This window comes from Pelophylax lessonae (genome assembly GCF_965119305.1).
Source record: "Pelophylax lessonae genome assembly, chromosome: 2".
NCBI lineage: Eukaryota > Metazoa > Chordata > Amphibia > Anura > Ranidae > Pelophylax > Pelophylax lessonae.
In genome coordinates this window covers 581,372,068-581,392,106 of record NC_138769.1, presented here as the reverse complement: position 1 = coordinate 581,392,106, position 20,039 = coordinate 581,372,068, and the positions used below count along the sequence as shown (strand labels likewise).

Below are 20,039 nucleotides of genomic sequence, written 5' to 3'. Positions count from 1 at the left end.
CAGTCAACATCAATGGAACCTCCAGCACACCACAGCACCTCTTACCATTAAATACATTCAGTGCTGGAGGTGCTGAAACTGCATTCCCCTGTGTACCCACTGAAAAAAAATCCCTGGCTGCAAGTATATGCCAGGATTTGGCTGGTGACTGTAAATGTCATAAGGTGGTCCTCTGTCGTTTTCAGTATACTGCTTTTGTATAGTGTGGTGATATATATATCAGCGCTGCTCCTCTATAATAAATCCAAAATTAATAAGTGCAAACACTAATATGAATTTCTTCAAATTATGAATTCATAAATAACATATAGTAGAATAGTAGAATAAATACATAAAATGGCATCAAATGCATAAAAATGTGCAAATTTGCAAAAAGTGTCCTTATATTCAAAATAAAAAGTCCATATAGATATACTCAGTCCAAAAGTAAAGTGCTGCTGTTAATCGTAAATCACTCTGTGCTCCCCGTTGTGTCCCCACTCATCAGAACCAGTAGAATAATATGCCTCTATTGTCAACCAGGTGTAAACAAAGCTGGTAAGTATTATTATCCTCCGGTATGAGTAAAGCCTCGTACACACGCAACGATTGTTGGCCGTGAATTTTCGGCCAACGTCCGATCGGCCGATTGTCGGCTTGTTAGTATGATGATTCCGACAACCGACTGCGACTTTTCGGCCGAACAAAATCTGGTGTGCATGCTATAAAATTTTCGTTGGCCGTCAACACAACGGCCGATTTTTCGTCAGTCAGTACAGATTTCGGCAGACAAACATCAGATGAGCAAGACTGGGCATGCTCAGAGAAGAAAAAACACACGGAAAGTAGACCAGAACATGACATCACTTCTGAAGTTGGTTGTTGTTGGCCGAGAAAATTTGTGTGCAGTCTAGAGCACATTTCAACCAACACAACAACACTGGACAAAAGACGGCCGATCGGTCGGCCAACAATCGTTGCGTGTGTACGAGGCTTAACTCTTAACGGGATAAATATCTTGCCAGATTCTTATCCTTATGGCTTTTCAATTGGGGATATGCCTTTCAGCTCTAATGGACATAACTATGCTTTTGCCTAGTGCCCATTGTTGCAGAGTGCGATCACTGGGTGCAGCGGAGTCCATTCAGATCAGACATTGTGGAGTAAACAGGAACTGGCTTCTTTATTGGAACATAGCACAGGAATCAAACATGTCACCTCATCATTTGTAAGAAGGACACAGACAGGAAAAAAAAACCAACAAGTTCAGTACATTGTACAGGAAATACACATCATAGAAAATGCATAGCATATCACTTAGCATTAGCGACACCTACTGTCCTATTTATGAACTGCAATAGACTAAGCTTAAAGTTGTTGTATCTCCAACACCCATAACACAATTAGTGCAAAAAAACAGAAGAGCTACCCCTTGTGAAGGCTGAACCTAAGATCCTTTGCTAGAACATAGCAGTAGAGAAGGCATACCACTACTATTAATGTATAGTCTACGGCATAGGCCAGATGGATTAGAGAGACCCTATCTTATCCTAAGCATAACAGGTGAGTTTCCCAGTCACTTCCAATGTGTCAGAAATTCTTTCCAATGGTGCAATGTATAGAGCCCATTTAATATGGTTTAATATTAGCAATATGGTTCAACGATACAGTATGATCTACTGCTAACACACATCGTTCGAACACCCCGGGACGACAGTACCGTTCCCTGTCACCTGTGGCCATGATCATCCCGATGTGAAGTGTCAATACTACTGGCATATTATTGTGACTGTATTAATGTGCATTATTACCACCAATGTAAATTATTTCCCTACCAATCCTGTATCTCATATTCCCCTCATATGACTGTTGTATGCTTTTTTTTCCTCGTTTTTTGATGTTTTTAAATGCATTGTAAAATAAAGTATGTGATTTTATGATACCCAGTGCCTGCAAAGTCCATGTTTCCTTTTTTCGCAATTTTAGAGCCCATTTAAGACTTGTCTTCCAACAAGAGAGGATTCCCAAGTTGTATGCCCATTAGTATTCTTCCCCTTGTTACATCATGCTTCTGGTGTGCACTATCCTCCCTTCAGAGTTGCCATTTGCTAGGCAAATGGCCTACAGGTATGACAATAAAATAAAGAAGATTTTACAAAGCTGCACCATTTATTACCTACATAGACTAATTTCTGGAAAAGGTGAACTTGGTATTTAAAGTTCTGTGCTCCATGTGTTCAGAACCACCTGTCACCAGGAATGCTCTCCTCTGCTTTACAGAACAATAGAAAAAAGGAATAGGTTTTCAAAAGTCATCCATCACGCTTTTCTTAAACTGAGGAGTGTATCTGCATATTATTTTAATACAACCCTGACAAATATCTCCCAGCCTTCTGATTCAGCAATAATCCAAATGCAGGCTGCCGTCCAGACCAATTACGCTCAGCCAGGGAAAAGCAAAGCACTTAGAGTTCTCAGCTTCTTGACTGAAAGCGTATGCAACTCCGAACAATGAACTTCTATTTTTTGCTCCATTTTGGTTCGTTAAATATACCATTAAAAGCATTTTATTATATCTCTTTGTTAAGTGCAAAAAAAAGAAACCTGTTGATCTTGTCAGAAGTTCAGAGCTGTCATGTGACCTCTGTAAACTTCATCCTTTGTGTCAGAGGGCATTCCTAGGATAATTAGCCTTTATCTAGTGGTGGTCTAAAGGTAGGAGTGGCTAAGTAGTTTAGAAAACAAAGACTAGGCAGGGCTGATACAACAAGGTCCACAAAATTGCTGTGTGTTGTCAGCATGCAATAGGGCTTAGGAGCTGAGTGCATTTCTGGCAGATCAACAGGCATTTGTCTGTATTTGTAGGGTAATAACAGGGGGAAATGTGCATTTATTGGAGAAAAGTACTGTTTTTTTGTCTTCGTATACGCTTTTTAAGTTTATAAAATACTTTCATTGATCTATAAACTGTTTATATATATATATATATATATATATATATATATATGACTTTTAGGTTTTGCACAGTATATTTTGGTCTATTAAAGAATAGGGCACTCTGTTAACATTTTATAAGGTTGAACACAAGGTGCTGCAGGCCATGTAGTTGGGCACATGGGGTGTAGGCGCTTTCTGTGTACTTGAAGCTGGCCTTACTGACGCCTAGCCGGGTTGACAAACTTCAATTGAGAAATCGAAGATGCTTGTCAAAAAAAAAGTTGGCTGAACAGTGACTGCAGACAAATCAACTGCAGTCACTGTCCGAATAGTCTGACAGCCACGGGAGCCAGCTGTCAAATTCATAGGTGTGCGCAGCCTATTGCATTGGCAGGGTTGTCAAACTCAACTTCACCAAGGGCCGCATCAGCAAGCATTATGATTGCCCTCAAAGGGCTGGCTGTATCTGTAATACTAGATGTCCAGTGTATCCCAACCCCCTTACATTAGATGTCAAGAGCCCACCCCAACCCTCCCTTACATCAAAGTGCACCCCCCTACCTTGTGTTGCTGCTGGGAAGAAGCTGCGTGCAGAGCTAGGAAGCAGAAAGTGCAGGGTCTGGAGGAGGCTCAAAGGAGGGTGCGAGGGCCACATAAATTGGTCTGGAGGGTCGGATTCGTCCCGCGGGCCTTGTGTTTGACACATGTGCATTAGGGTGTGCACACCAAAGCTCAAACCAGTGTTGCCAACCCCCGAGAGGGAAATTTACTGGCAGAACGTCCAAAATTTACGGACGGCACCAATTTTTTACTGGCAGTGCAAAAATGTACATAAACAGGCTGTTTTCAGTGCTAAACCGTGCAAATATCAATACTTAAACTATAAACATGTAGATAGAGCTATTAGCAACGTGTTTAGGTTAAACAAAAGTCAAAAACCATATTTCTCCATTAACATGAAGATCAGGTTAATATAACCCAGCCAGCACAGCGTTCCCCCATATATCAGAGTCCACTGCATTCTCCTTTACATCAGAGTTCCCTTTTAAATCAGGGTCCGCAGAGTTCCCTCTTCGCACTGTAAGGGGAGAATCCTGCAGACTCTGATGTAAAGGGGAACGCCAGGAACTCTGATGTGGGGGGCAATCTTGTGACCAGAGACCACCTTACACAGTGGAGTGAATACATTAAGATATGGGGGGGTTACTAATATAGAGGGATCTTTATATCAGTGCCCCCTTACATCAGTGACCCCCCCCCATCAGACTGGTCTGGCGGCTCTGTCACTGACCTCCTCTCAGGTGCACTGTGCAGGGCTCAGTCAGATGGCCCCTGTCTCCACTCCGCAGGCCCCGCACATCTGACTTCTCCTGTGACCCCCCATCCTGGCAGCGCTCTCACTCTTGACTCCTCTCCAGAGTCCAGACTCCCCTGCAGACATGATAAAAGACAAGAGATGGTCAAAGACTGCGGACATGGTACAGGAGGTGGTCAGAGACTGCGGACATGGTACAGGAGGTGGTCAGAGACTGCGGACATGGTACAGGAGGTGGTCAGAGACTGCGGACATGGTACAGGAGGTGGTCAGAGACTGCGGACATGGTACAGGAGGTGGTCAGAGACTGCGGACATGGTACAGGAGGTGGTCAGAGACTGCGGACATGGTACAGGAGGTGGTCAGAGACTGCGGACATGGTACAGGAGGTGGTCAGAGACTGCGGACATGGTACAGGAGGTGGTCAGAGACTGCGGACATGGTACAGGAGGTGGTCAGAGACTGCGGACATGGTACAGGAGGTGGACAGAGACTGCGGACATGGTACAGGAGGTGGACAGAGACTGCGGACATGGTACAGGAGGTGGTCAGAGACTGCGGACATGGTACAGGAGGTGGTCAGAGACTGCGGACATGGTACAGGAGGTGGTCAGAGACTGCGGACATGGTACAGGAGGTGGTCAGAGACTGCGGACATGGTACAGGAGGTGGTCAGAGACTGCGGACATGGTACAGGGGGTGGTCAGAGACTGCGGACATGGTAAAGGGGGTGGTCAGAGACTGCAGACATGGTAAAGGGGGTGGTCAGAGACTGCGGACATGGTAAAGGGGGTGGTCAGAGACTGCGGACATGCTAAAGGGGGTGGTCAGAGACTGAGGACATGGTAAAGGGGGTGGTCAGGGACTGCGGACATGGTACAGAGGGGTGGTCAGGGACTGCGGACATGGTACAGAGGGGTGGTCAGGGACTGCGGACATGGTACAGAGGGGGGGTCAGGGACAGCGGACATGGTACAGAGGGGGGGTCAGGGACAGCGGACATGGTACAGAGGGGGGGTCAGGGACAGCGGACATGGTACAGAGGGGGGGTCAGGGACAGCGGACATGGTACAGAGGGGGGGTCAGGGACTGCGGACATGGTACAGAGGGGGGTCAGGGACTGCGGACATGGTACAGAGGGGGGGTCAAGGACTGCGGACATGGTACAGAGGGGGGGTCAGGGACTGCGGACATGGTACAGAGGGGGGGTCAGGGACTGCGGACATGGTACAGAGGGGGGGTCAGGGACTGCGGACATGGTACAGAGGGGGGGTCAGGGACTGCGGACATGGTACAGAGGGGGGGTCAGGGACTGCAGACATGGTACAGAGGGGGGGTCAGGGACTGCGGACATGGTAAAGGGGGTGGTCAGAGACTGCGGACATGGTAAAGGGGGTGGTCAGAGACTGAGGACATGGTAAAGGGGGTGGTCAGAGACTGAGGACATGGTAAAGGGGGTGGTCAGGGACTGAGGACATGGTAAAGGGGGTGGTCAGGGACTGAGGACATGGTACAGAGGGGTGGTCAGGGACTGCGGACATGGTACAGAGGGGTGGTCAGGGACAGCGGACATGGTACAGAGGGGGGGTCAGGGACAGCGGACATGGTACAGAGGGGGGGTCAGGGACTGCGGACATGGTACAGAGGGGGGGTCAGGGACTGCGGACATGGTACAGAGGGGGGGTCAGGGACAGCGGACATGGTACAGTGGGTGGTCAGGGACTGCGGACATGGTACAGAGGGGGGTCAGGGACTGCGGACATGGTACAGAGGGGGGGTCAGGGACTGCGGACATGGTACAGAGGGGGGGTCAGGGACTGCGGACATGGTACAGAGGGGGGGTCAGGGACTGCGGACATGGTACAGAGGGGTGGTCAGGGACTGTGTACATGGTACAGGAGATGGTCAGAGCTCTCCACATGAGTGTCCTCCTCCTAAGTCCCCTTCACCTCTCCACAGCCACAAACATCAGTGACATTACTAGTGCAGAGTGAAGCTGTGACACTGCCTGTGGAGAGGTGAAGGGGGCACAGGAGCAGGACACTGATGTCCTCTGCCCCCTGACTCATCTCTCTACTCCAGTCTGCTCCTGCTAGCTGTCGGAGGCTCGGAGCCCCAGCACTTACCAGTCCTCTGCCTCGGCTGTCAGTCTGTGACTGCTCTGTCCACTCCACCAGGCATCCATTTAGCGGCAGCATCTCCTAGTCCACTCCAGATAGAGTGACTCTGCATGGCCGGTGCGGCGGCGGCGGCGGGAAAACTTAAATTATGGCAGGGGCGGGGGCGGACTTAGGGGCGGGCGCAGGCGGGCAGTGCAGTGACACTCGTCCAACGAACAGTGCGAGTCTGGCAGTCTGCATCGCTGCGAGTGCGAGAGTCGAGAGAAGAACTCGGGCATCTCCGGAACTGCGCGCCGCGCATGCGCAGTTCTGACAGTGCCGCCACCGCAGTAGATTTACGGGCACTTTTCTCCTGCTACGGGCATTTACGGGCAGGAGAAAAGTGCCCTTTTTTTACGGGCTGTCCGTAAATCTACGGGCGGTTGGCAACACTGGCTCAAACACACATATGTATGTATGTAGGTATACACACAGTCTTCCTTGCAGGACCCTGACCTGCCAGCACATGAACTCCCTGCCTGCAGATTCAGAGAGAGATGTATGCTTCCACACTTCTCCTTTAAACACTTCTGGACCAGTCCTTTTTCTGACACTTGTTGTTTACAAGTTAAAATCGTTTTTTTTATTTTTGCTGGAAAATGACTTAGAACCCCCAAACATTATATATATTTTTTAGCAGAGACCCTAGAGAATAAAATGGAGATTGTTGAAATATTTTTTCTCACACTGTGTTTGCGCAGTGGTCTTTCAAACTTAATTCTTTGGGAAAAATTAACTTTTTTGAATTAATAAATAAGAAAACAGTAAAGTGAGTCCAATTTTTTTCTATAATGTGAAAGAGAATGTTATGCCGAGTAAACAGATACCAAACATGTCATGCTTCAAAATTGTGCACGCTCGTGGAATGGCGACAAACATTGGTACTTAAAAATCCCCATAGGCGACACTTTAAAAATTTCTACAGGCTACCAGTTTAGAGTTAGAGGAGGTCCAGTACTCAAATTATTGCTCTCGCTCTAATGATCGTGGGGATATCACATGTGTGGTTTAAACACTGTTTACATATGTGGGCGTGACTTGTGCATGCATTCGCTTTTCGCGCGCAAGCTAGCGGAGATGGGGCACTTTAATTTTTTTTTCCTATTTATTTTTTATTCTATTTTTTTATTTTTACACAGTTTTTTTAAAACAAAAATGTTATAATCACTTTTATTCCTATTACAATGAATGTAAACATCCCTTGTAATAGAAATAAGCATGACAGGACCTCTTTAATGTAAGATTTGGAGTCAAAAAGACCTCAGATCTCACATCTACACTAAAAAAAAAAAAAAAGTAATTTTTTTATGGTGAAAAAATATCCCTTCGGTCCTCCAAGGCCATAGAGTCGAGTGAGGGCCATCTTGCTCTCACTCAACTTTCTGCCTGATGGGACAGCAGACCGGATCGTTTTCCTGCTACCGACGACGGGTCCGGTAAGCGGGGAAAACAACCGGTAATAGGTGGGAGGAGGGAGGTCTCCTCTCCCGCCGCCCATAAGGGTGATCCTGCGGCGAATACGCCACTGGGTCCACCCTTATGTTAAAGCTGACCGCCCGCAGTTTAATAAAATACCGGGGTTATGGCAGCTATCTGGTGTCATAACCCCGGTATTTAACATCAAAGTACCGACGTAAAACTGCGGCAGGCGGTCCGTGAGTGGTTAAGCAGAGTTGCTCAATGGGAGATCTCTACCATCTCCCCACTGGCACACAGAGCAATAATGCTAATGATTAGGGTGTGCTCAGGCACAGCCGGCACACCCTGTACACACGTCTATGGTCAAATTACAATAGCTGGCAGAGAAGATTTGTCCATCCACATTGTTTCACCACTTCCCAACCAGCGACATACCAGTATGTCACTGGACTTTTGGTGGTTATACAGGGATGATGCCTGGCATCAACCCAGTACTGTTGTTTAGAGCCGGACGGTTCTCTTATAAAAGCAATTCTAGCAGCTAACTAGCCACTGGACTGCTGCTTTTTTTTTAGCAGAGAAAATGGACGTCCCCCCTCCTGCCACCTTCCACGGCTTGCTCGGGCTCTCCTGGTCCACCAAGAGAACCAAGCAACCAGGGGGCACGTACGCCAGCTGGCCGGAAAGCCAAACAAAGCAGGAATCAGCTTTGATTGGCTGTTCGCTATAGTAACATGGAAGCGATGACATCACTTCCGGTTTAGCTGGATGTCAACAGAGCCATTATTAAAGAAACAAAAGCATTCAAAAACACAGATCTAGGTATTTTGAATGTTTTAAAGGGTAGAGGAGGGATTTGGGGGTCTTATAAGACCCCAGATCTCTCCATCAAGAGTACCTGTCAAATACCTATTGATGTTTACATTCCGTGACAGCAATAAAAGTCATAAAAATAAATAAATAAATAAATAAAAAATTAAAGCAACACTGTAAAAAAAAAAATTAAAAGAAAAAAATGTAAAGTGCCCCTCCCCCTGTGCTCTCATGCAAACAGCGATCGTCCCACATATGTTAGGTATCACTTCAAACGTCAGATCGTGGACTGTAATTCTAGCACCAGACCTCCTGTGTAAATCTAAAGTGGTATCCTGTAAAGCAGGGGTGTCCAAGCTTTTGACTTTCCTGGGCCACATTGGAAGAAGAGGAATGGTCTTGGGCCACATATAAGATACACTAACATAAAGGATAGCTGATGAGCAGAAAAAGATGGGCAGATCACAAATTAACAACCACTGATATAGATAATGTACCTATCCGAGTGATAAAACTTAATTTTGTGTAATATTTATTATAAAGTAAAAGAGGGCAACATGAAACTAGTGCGATATTGGTTTTTGGTAAACTAGCTCATCAATGTCTGGTTCGATGGATGTAGTAGCAATTCTCAATGAATTCTCAAGGTGCTCATCAGATATTTTGGTTCTCATTTTGCACTACATCCTTGAAAATAGTTGCTCATAAATATAGGTTTTGCTGAAAAACAGATGACATGAATAAGGCGTGATTGTGAAGAGTGAGGTTTTTGTTTGGGAAGATAAAACGTAAAAAATTTCAGTAAAAAGACCTGGTTACATTTTTTTTCGGCCGCATGTGTTTGCATCTTTACAATAAATACCCTACCAAAAATCAACATTTTAAAGCACGTTTACAATTTTGTGTTGGGCTGCATTCATAGCGGTCTTGGGCAACATGTGGCTTGTGGGTTACAGGTTGGCCACCCCTGCTGTAAAAGGCTTTTAAAGTATCACCTATGGAAATTAGAATTTATGTCATTTGTCACTGTTGCAAAGGTGTACAATTTTAAAGTGGGACATGTTTGGTATCAATTTATTAAGCATAACATCGTCTTTTATAGTTTACAACAAATTGGGTTATGTAAAAAATATTTTTTTATTTTTTCCCAAAAAATCGTGTTAGAAAAACAGCTGCGCAAATACCGCGTGACATAAAAATTTTCTAGCAAAAAATACTGATTGTTACATATAAACAAAAAATGCCACTCCGGAAGTGGTTTAACGTGTAGTGCTAACCCCCAAAGGGGATGACGGAAATAGACAGGTCTCTTTTACCTGGTTGGATGCTGCCAAGCCCAGCTACCAGTTCTAGAGCACACTGCCAAAATTCAGACTCAGTCTAGGGGTGTCTTTTTGAAGATTTATTGCATTACTTGAACACAGGTGGGTAGAGGAATGAGAGTACAGGATACTCCAAAACAAACTCAGGCATTAGAGGTTGGATTCCCAGGCAAAGGCCTTCAGTAGCTGCCTTAAGTATTGCTGGAGATAGAGGGGACAGCCATCTAGTCTGAGACTCTCTAAGAGCAGTCACAGTTCTTGTAGCAACCCCTGGCACAGTGACGGCACGTCCTTACGGAGCACAGGGGCACCGCCCCTCTAATTTATGCGCCTGGCTCCTAATCTACATGCAGGGCATCGGATGCATGGATTTCAATAGGGGGTTTTTTTTGTAGCACATGATTAGAGCCTGAGGCTCTAATTGCTTCAAAAATGGGTGGGCCAACCAATTGTGTGACATTAGCGAAAAAATATTCTCTATTGTCTTCCTGATTCTCCTCCTGGCCAATCAGGAAGCAGTTTCCGAGACCTGATTGGCCAGGGAGTCTTAGGAGTCCTGGCCAATCGGGTCTCAGGGCTCACTTCCTGTTCGGCTGGGAGGAGAAGCAACGGCCCTGGAGCAAGGAGTACCTGAAGTGCGGGGCAGCAGCCTTACCCCAGGTCCTTGTCATCTGCCTCCTAAGGTAAAGATGCCTCTGATCGCTGCCGTCCTGTCTGTCTCCCATGGGAGGGGGCTGACAAATATTGAGCACCAGCCGCTACTGCCCTGGCATCAAACCCTCAAAGCAGAAGCCCACCTAAAGCTCTAGGCAAAAGTTCCAACCCACAATGTCTAGAAAAAGCTCCCCAAACAGCTTCCCTGCGAGACTCTTCAGTGAAAGGGCTCCTTCTCCAACCCAACTTCCTAAGGTAGTGTCCTCCAGCAAATTCTCCTTGATCTCAGCCAAGAACATGCTGTGCCCTGATAACAATAGCTCTTCAGTAACACAGGCTGCCTCCCAGGGGCAGAGGCCCTAGAAGATATAGAGCGATTTGTACAGGCTCTCCCAAACATTTTTCTTCTCCCCAGTCAAACCTTCTGGGCCCCCTCCCTGGGATTGACAGAGGTAAAAATAACTATTTATAGGCCTGGGATTGATCCTTCTAAATTTCTAGAAGTGTCTTCCAAAGGCAGGTAGGAACAATCAACCACCAGGTTTAGGAATAGACCTGACCTGGCCTAAAAACAAAATTGCTGCTCAGCTGGGTACAGCGGAGCCAAAAACCATATCTATCTATCCTAGGGCAGGACGCTACATTCATACAGTACATGAGGGAATCTGTGGATTTCTCTTGCTCAGCCCAGCTTTTTAGCTTTGATTGTAGAGTTCCTTAATAAAGGTAGGGAGATAACTAACAGGTTAGGAAAAGATAGCACACCAGAATAAGGATCCTTATTTTCTTGAAGGTGGCAGCTACTGTATATATAGCTGAGTCCAAGTATATGTTGAAATTATTGTCACATGACTAAAACAAATATAACCTTATCCTTGTGTAAAGTGTTCTGAATTGAAAAGGAAGAAGAGAACACTTCAATGCAAGCACATTGTTTAGTCTTACTATTATATAGGAATCCTATATTGAAAAGGTAGGCTTTAGGTGTAGAGAACGCTGGGTGGAGGAGGTACCGGACTTAGATGGTGATGATTGGGACGATATGTTGGTGTTCTCCCTTTGCTTACTTGGTCTCTGCAAGGGATCGCCTGATCCATTTTAAGTTCCTGCATAGGATCTATTATATGCCGGCACGCCTGGCCCGTATTTATCCAACATCCTCTGCGGATTGCTGGCGTTGCTCCCACTCTCCGGCGGATTTTGGCCATATTTTCTGGCATTGCCCGGTGGTCTGGGATTACTGGACTACTGTGCTGGCCTGCATCACAGCGGTGGTTAAAATTCCGGTTCCTAATTCTGTGGAGGTCTGTCTTCTGGGACTGGTTGATGGATTGGCCCCTGCGAGGGCCCTTCGTACGCTGGTCAGCTTGCTCCTCTTTTATGCCCGTAAGGCCCTGCTCCTACACTGGAAGAGCCCGTTGGCCCCCACCGTCCACTTTTGGAAGGGTCTGGTAAATAAGGTGACTCGGCTCTATAAAGCTACGTTGCTCAACAGGGGGTGCCCTCGCAAGTTTGACAAAGTGTGGAAGCTGTGGATAGATTCTCCGGCCTCGACCTCTGCTGAACAGTCTTAGGGGTCCTAATGTTTTTATGGCCTGGGGTGGCTGGGGGGTGTGTTACTTAATGCCTGTGTCACCTGACTGATGCACTCCTATCGTCCATTTCTCATTGTCTACCTTTTCAATTGATTCACATTTTTATAATTGGGGACCGCTACTGATATTTGTTGCTCGCTTGCCTTTTGATGTCTATCCGCACTATGGGCCTGCTAATGCTGTGTTGAACCGACCTTGAGGGGTTGTTCTGCCTCCTTGGGGGGCTTTGTGTCTGCATGATGGTACCACTGGGTGGAGCCTGGGGTGGTGGTTGGTTGGGGGGGGGGGGTTGGGTGGCCTGTTGTCACTTGTTTTCTTTTTATGTGTTTGCCCTGTGTGGCATTGTGTTGTGCCGTAATAAAAAGACAAGAGTTATGCCACATTTCTGCATTAGCGCTGTATATCGTTTTTTTTTGTTGTGTGTTTTTGCCGTGTCTGCATTTTTTAGCAAATCTACACTCCCACAAAAGCTTGAGGTTCAAAAATGCTCATACACGCCAGATAATCGCATTTTGCTGCATTTTTCAGCATTAAAACGTTTTTACAGCTGAAAAGCTTCTCTTCAAACGCAGTATTTCTGGGTTTTTCCAGCCTGAAAACGCCCCTGGCAAAAGACACTGATAACAACCTATGTGTGCATGGGCACATAGGATAACATGCTGGGGAGCTTACTGGCTGCAGAAAAAAAACATCTGCCCAAAACAGCAGCTGTAAAAGCACCCAGCCATGATTTTTAGTTTTCCATACACTTTTTTTTAACACGATTACAATAAATGATATACTGTTTCACTGTTGTACTTTGAGTGTAATTCTTCAGGCACAGGTGATCGAAGAAATAAAAAGGCAAAATCCCTAGAACAATATCAGTGGCGTAATACAAATGAATACATGAAAAAAAAAGAGAGTTTGCTACTGGTTAATCAGTAAGCAGCATCACAACAGAGCTTTTACTCCTTTACACTACCCCCCCCCCCCACCAACACCACCACCAATGCACTGTAGTTTGCCCCTCTTTACATGTAGCAATTTGCAGAATGCACCCTAAATACAATCAGCATACAATACCCTCTACCACTGCTCCTCATCACTCATCGCTCCCTGCCAGCCACCCTGAATACACTCAGTGCCTCACACTTTGCACCCCTTTACATTCAGGACACTTCAGTATACACCCCATAACACTCAGTACATCACATTTTGCACCTCTTTACATTCAGGATACTGCAGTATCCACCCCTTTACACTCGGCACATCACACCTTACACCCCTTTACATTCAGGACACTGTATTATGCACCCCTTTACACTTAGTAGATCACACTTTGCACCCCTTTACACTTGGCACATCACACCTTGCACTCCTTTACAATCAGGACACGGTATTATGCATCCCTTTACACTTAGTAGATCACACTTTGCACCCCTTTACACTCGGCACATCATACCTTGCACCCCTTTACATTCAGGACACTGTATTATGCACCCCTTTACACTTAGTAGATCACACTTTGCACCCCTTTACACTTGGCACATCGCACCTTGCACCCCTTTGCAATCAGGACACTGTATTATGCACCCCTTTACACTTAGTAGATCACACTTTGCACCCCTTTACACTTGGCACATCACACCTTGCACCCCTTTACAATCAGGACAGTGTATTATGCACCCCTTTACACTTAGTAGATCACACTTTGCACCCCTTTACACTCGGCACATCACACCTTGCACCCCTTTAGATTCAGGACACTGCATTATGCCCCCCTTTACACTTAGTAAATCATACTTTGCACCCCTTTATACTCAGCACATCACACCTTGCACCCCTTTACATTCGGGGCACTACAACACGCACTTTGCACTCCTAAGGCTGACCCTGGGCAGGGGGCACTGGAAGAAGCAAGTGTCAAGCTCCAATAGCCCTGAATGTCCATGCTGCATTACTTGTTACATTTTTGTTTTCTTCAGTTTTTGTTTAAACTCCACCTTAAGCGGGTAATGCTTCCCTGTGCTATATAGTGGATATGCATGGTAGTTAGAGCTCTATAGAGCTCCATGGTAGAGCTCTGTAGAGCTCTATGATCATAAGCTCTATAGAGCTTATGATCATATGGAAACAATTCTATAAGTTTATGTACAGTATGTCAGTTAAAGCACATGGGTTGGAAATATTTAGCAAATTCTATCCTGCTAGTGCAGAAATATACCAGTACCTTTATATAATCTCCATGAGACTGACAAACCCTGAACATGTGTAGCATCACAGAAAAATCCAAAGGATCTTCCAATAATCTGATTGTTGAGAGACAAACTATTTCTCACGTATAGCCAGTCATGAAATAGAAGTCATGAGAAGAAAAGTATAGGGAATTGACCTATTTTTCAAGGTTTGGGCTCTGATGAGGTCATCCTGGTCCTGACTTTCCTACCTAGTGCATCCCTGACCTGGAATAAGTTATGGTTACCAGACAACACTGGTTGCATGCTTGTTTCAATTCAGTGACTCACTAGTTAAACAAAGCTAGGATCAGAATGACAGCTCCAGGGTCTCAACTTTAAAAATAAGTCAGCAATGGCAGCATCCATATTTCTTCTATCTTCACAGATTCACTTAAAAAATAAATAGGTATCCTTGTTGATGGGTTTTAAAATGTATATTTATCTACACAATATTCTCTGAGGATTGGTTGGTGGACACAGAGATAGCAGTCATATGGCTTGTGTTTGATTTCATACAAAAGATGCAAGACGGAGATACTAAACACTGTAGTACGGTATATGGTACATCACTATATTCCATCACTGGAGTCTTTCTGCTTAACGTTTTCCACGTGGCTCAGGGTGTGACCCATAATGGGCAGAGCATGGTGCCAGCTCCACGCCTCTGCTGGCATTGTTAAGATTTTGATGTACAATAGATATCAGACTGGATTTTAACAGGGAAAGCAGCTGCTTATTTGTCTCTGCTCAGCCTCTTCCAGTAAGTATGAACCTCCTTTCTACATGTTCAATAACTATTGTATCAATTGCATTTTTATAAATGTATGTGTCTATTTTATAGTATTTTATAGTATTTCAAGCATATTACATCCAGAGCTAGATTTTTATCATTAGCTTTATTCTGGGGTGTAAAGGTTGAAGTGGTGGTATTGTAATGCATTGTCAATGGCATTTCAGTGGAATCATTCTTATGTTAGCTATTGATTGGATGATTACCAATCAACCCCAATGATTATGATAGAATTGGATAACGATTTTGATGTCTATGAACACCTTGGGACCTGTCTTTTCAGTCTCTAGGGAAAATGTGTTTTTTTCTGGTTGGTAGTTACTGTCCTAACAGGGTAGGACTGGCACTTTGTGCATGCATGCATGCATGTACAACTCAAGTTTGTGCACAAATAAACTCAAACGGGATTACCTATTGATTAATTGTGGTGGTATGTCTGACCCCTATTCAGATAGCCATGAACAGAGTGATCTTACTCTCAGTCCGGCTCTCAGGTGAGGATCAGGCTGTTAAGGACTATCCTAAAGCAATTAATAAAGATAATCACTGCGCTAATATCTATACAGCAGGGAACACTGGTAAATTCAAATATCCAAGTGGATGGGTGCGCACTGCTATGTATTCCCACACCTAAACAGGAAGAAAAACTAAAAAAGTGTGGCGCTACCTCTCAAAATAATGTTTTACAAATTGTGGTGGAACTCCTTAGCGTGTAATTAGGTAAAAGTTACAATGTTTGAAAAAGAAATGATGATGGTTCATATAATCAGCATCACAATAAATATTAAACCAATACAATGTGCAAAATAATACCTAAAACCTGATAAGCGATAATTCAGTAATTTAGTGATACAGTGACAATAGTGGCGGGGACCTCTCAAAAGTAAAACTCACACCATAAAGAAATTATAAAAAAAAAAATACTAATATTGGTGGAAACTCCTTGGCTCAAAAACTTTCCCAACGTGATGCTGTAAATAAGACAAATGTAATGAATAGATAGCCCAACATAAATGTTCGATTTTGCATATATCCGCAGTGAATCCCAACTCCAAGAACACGTGATTTGGCTTAGTATTTTGCAGATCCTCCAGCACTCTACCCCAGAAGGTAATATACCTCTGAGATCACCACTCTTTAATATGCACATTAAGCTCGAAAATATTATAGAAAGACCATCATAGTGCTTTACCATTTAAAAGCAACAAATTATATTTAAAATACCATAAAACTAACTTCGGACGATTCCGATGTGTCAATGGTACTGGAAGCAGCTTCTCTTGGTTCCTACGAAACCCTGCTGCATCTTCTTTTTAGAGGAATTGTATCTCCTCACTCTCTCACCTACTCCATGAAGGCGGTGGTTAGAGCATGGCATCTGGCTAATCCCAAACAGATGGAAGGTCTTGCACAACGGCCCTCCATTACTCCCCATGTTGCCAAAATGTTTGACCATCCAGGATACCTCTATCTGGGCTGTTAAAGGGATTGAAACTTTAGGGCACATCTGTGAAGGGTCCACTCTGAAATCCTTTGAGCACCTTAAATTACAGTTTAACCTTTCCAACTCTTATCTGTTCAGGTGCTTTGAGCTCTGCCATGTCTATTTCTTACAGCTTGGGGATTCTTCACTGACGCTTCTCTGAAATGGAGACAGAGCTGAGAGGCCCTAACCTCCCCAAACCACTTTCAAACATCTAACAAGGCCCTCCAACCTTCTGTACATAAGGGTCTGGAGCTCCTACATATCCAAATGGCAGGAGGAGGTGTCGGACCTGGACAATGAGGACTGGGAGGAGGGTTGAGAAATACCCCTTCCTATAATTAGTGTCAGCAAGGGACAGACTAATACAGTTGAAGGTTTTACATAGAATCTATTTTACACCTTTAAGGCTTCATAGGGTATTAGTGTTTCCCCCTACCTGCTGGAGATTCGGGAGGGAGTCAGCTGATTATATACATACAGGTATGCTTTGGGCATGTCCTCAGTTAAGCTAATACTAAAATGTAGTAGTCCAAATTATTGTTCACCTTACCACCAACCCTGTTCCTTTGCAACATAAAGTCTGCCTATTGGGTATTGTAGATTCTCTGGCCAATGGAAGAGCAAGCAGAACCCTTTGGGGCCTTCTTTTGTTCTATGCAAGGAAGGCCATTATTCTGAAGTGGAAATTACCTGTGGTGCCATCTATAGATTTTTGGTTGATTTGATGATCCTTTTATTCCTATCTTGAGGCTGCCTGAAAGAATTTGTGGGACCTCTTGGTTAATTCTTCTGACACCACAGACTCTTCTGCGGGGGCAATATTTTCTGTAGGGTTGTTTTTTGTTTTGGTGTATTTCCCTGTTGCCCGGTGCATTCTTACCTTGGCTCTGTCTAGTCCTTCACTATAGTCTGATCTGGATGAGCCATGCATTATACTGGGTATTCACCGTCTCTGCCGGGGACCTCTGTGAAATTGTAATACCACACTTCTCCTTTGCCATGATTACCATGAGTAAGAAGTTGTTTTACTGTTGTATTAGAACCAGATACCTGTCTTAGTGTCTTTGTTTGTTTGCTATTGTATTTCTCAGACTTGGGGATGCCCAAGATCTGTAACTTACTATTTTATACTTTAGTAAAGAGAAGTTAAAAAAAAAAAATAAAACATAAAAACACTCAATTTTATAGTGCACTAATATCTGTGCACAAAGATATACAACTTGCCAGGGTTAAATCATATTGCCCTTATAAAAATCAAAGATATAAGCTTTACACTATGCAGAGCTGTAGGGCATCTCTTCCTGTCCAGCCTGAGGATTTCACAGACTCCGCCCCCAGAGCACATTCTATCTCTTATTTTATCAGCATGCTCCTTACACTGCAACACATCTGAATGGCTGCTTGTGCTGTATATTTAACAGAGTAAGGGAAGCAAATAAGTTAATTGTTAGGGTTTACATAAACCACAACAACCGATAAAGCAGCAACACAGGAAGAAAGCCCGAGTATGCAATTAGAAACGTATGCTGCCATTAGTCTAGTAGTCATGCAGGCATGACCTAAGTATCATGATGCTAGTGCAGTGGTATTATGGCCTAATTTTGCTGCATGTGTAGCCATCAGGAAAGTGAGAGCTGAGTTTAATAGCACAGCTGGTCAGAAAGTTGATGGGTCCAGCAGGCCCACATGTCATGGTGAGCAACTGTCTTCATACTGAGCCACTTGTTTACTCTGGACCACTTTGTCAGCTAGGCAAGTGACTAAAAGTGTAAGACCAGAGGAGGAGATATAGGTGGTAATTTTGTAATGACTGGATTAATCATGGGGACCACAGTCTTAGCCTTCAAATGGAAGTAAACCCATAGATTTAACAGTTTAAAAAAACAGTTACATTCCCGGCATGCCTGTCTCATTGGTTGTGCTCTAAACGAAACTGTCAAACCATTCAATGGCTGGTATCATAACTAATAACATGTGCAGCATCATGGCAGTTGAAGAGAAAACAAAGGCCAAGATGGCAGCTTCCTTGGCTGAAAACGATAGGAGGGTTTACCTCCGCCTCCCACCCACTGTATAGACAAACGACGCCGGAGCAGGGCGGATCTTGTTCTGGGACGACATCCTATGACGGCACTCAGTTTAGCTGCGATCGTGCTCCTGCATGGCCGTGGCAATTTACATATGTGATCGGCTGTGTCCAATCACAGTAAACATGTAAACAAGGAGATGCGGTTTATTGGCTCTCCTCACCTCACACTAACAGAATGTGAGGAGAGGAGAGCATCTCCTCACAGGGGTGACGTGTAAAAGTATATATAGTATGATTATCAGTGCCCTAATTTCAATGCAGCCCTAACAGTGCCCATCAGTGAGGCTAATCTGTACTGCCTATCAGTGCCCATCAGTACCGTCTATCAGTGCTCATTAGTGCAACACAGCAGACCATTTTTCTCTTAATAATCAACACAGGACTCCTGTGTTTCTGCTATTTAGAAACACAGGTCCCTGTGTTGGTTCTATAAGCCCATCCCCCTCACAGTTAGAAAACCCCCCCTAGGCTCACATTTAACCCTTTGATCACCCCTGGTGTTAACCCCTTCCCTGCAAGTGCCATTACTACAGTAACAGTGCATATTTTTAGCACTGACTACTGTATTAATATCACTGGTCTCCCCCACAGTGTCAAAAATGTCAGTTAGGTGTCTGATTTGTCCGCTGCAATGTCACAGTCCCACTAAAAATCACAGATTGCCGCCATTACTTGTAAAAAAAAAAAATAAATAAATAAATAAAAATGACATAAATCTTTTCCATAAATTGGCAGAATACAAATTGGCCTAAAATGATGAAAAAAAATTTTTTATTGGGAATGTTATATAGCAGAAAGTAAAAAATATTGTTTTTTTTTTTTTCAAAATTGTCACTTTTTTTATTTATAGCGCAAAAAATAAAAACCGCATAGGTGATCAAATACCACCAAAAAAACGAGCTCTATTTGTAGGAAAAAAAGAACATCAATTTTATTAGGGTGCAGCGTCGCACGACCCCGCAATTGTCAGTTAAAGTGATGCAGTGCCGAATTGCAAAAAATGGCCTGGTCATTAAGGGGGAAAATCCTCCAGTCCAGAAGTGATTAGGAGACCCTATAAGTAACTTGTTTACATTGCTTACATGGGTGTTGCCTATAAGAACAAAACTTCTGCTAAAAATGTACCTTGACCGTGTCTTGAACCATAAAATATTCTGCCTGGATTGTAATACTGATTAAAATATTGGTTATTCAGTTTGCTGCAATCTACATTGTATATGTCTATAGCTGTCAATGTACAATCCAAAAACGCTGCCTACTGG

At 44.3% G+C, this 20,039-nt stretch overlaps 1 protein-coding gene across 2 annotated transcripts in view; it reads left to right on the top strand.

Annotated features, from left to right (window-relative positions):
* The window catches only part of AVIL (advillin), a 90,505-nt gene that overhangs the window by 9,682 nt on the left and 60,784 nt on the right, over nucleotides 1–20,039 (top strand). Inside the window, exon 1 of one of the 2 annotated variants that reach the window (XM_082246593.1) lies at nucleotides 15,066–15,172. The exons of the other annotated variant lie outside the window; for it this stretch is intronic. The gene's annotated coding sequence lies outside the window, so the exon portion shown is untranslated. Of the gene's footprint in view, nucleotides 1–15,065; nucleotides 15,173–20,039 lie in introns of those variants that run through there. 2 annotated transcript variants of the gene reach the window in all.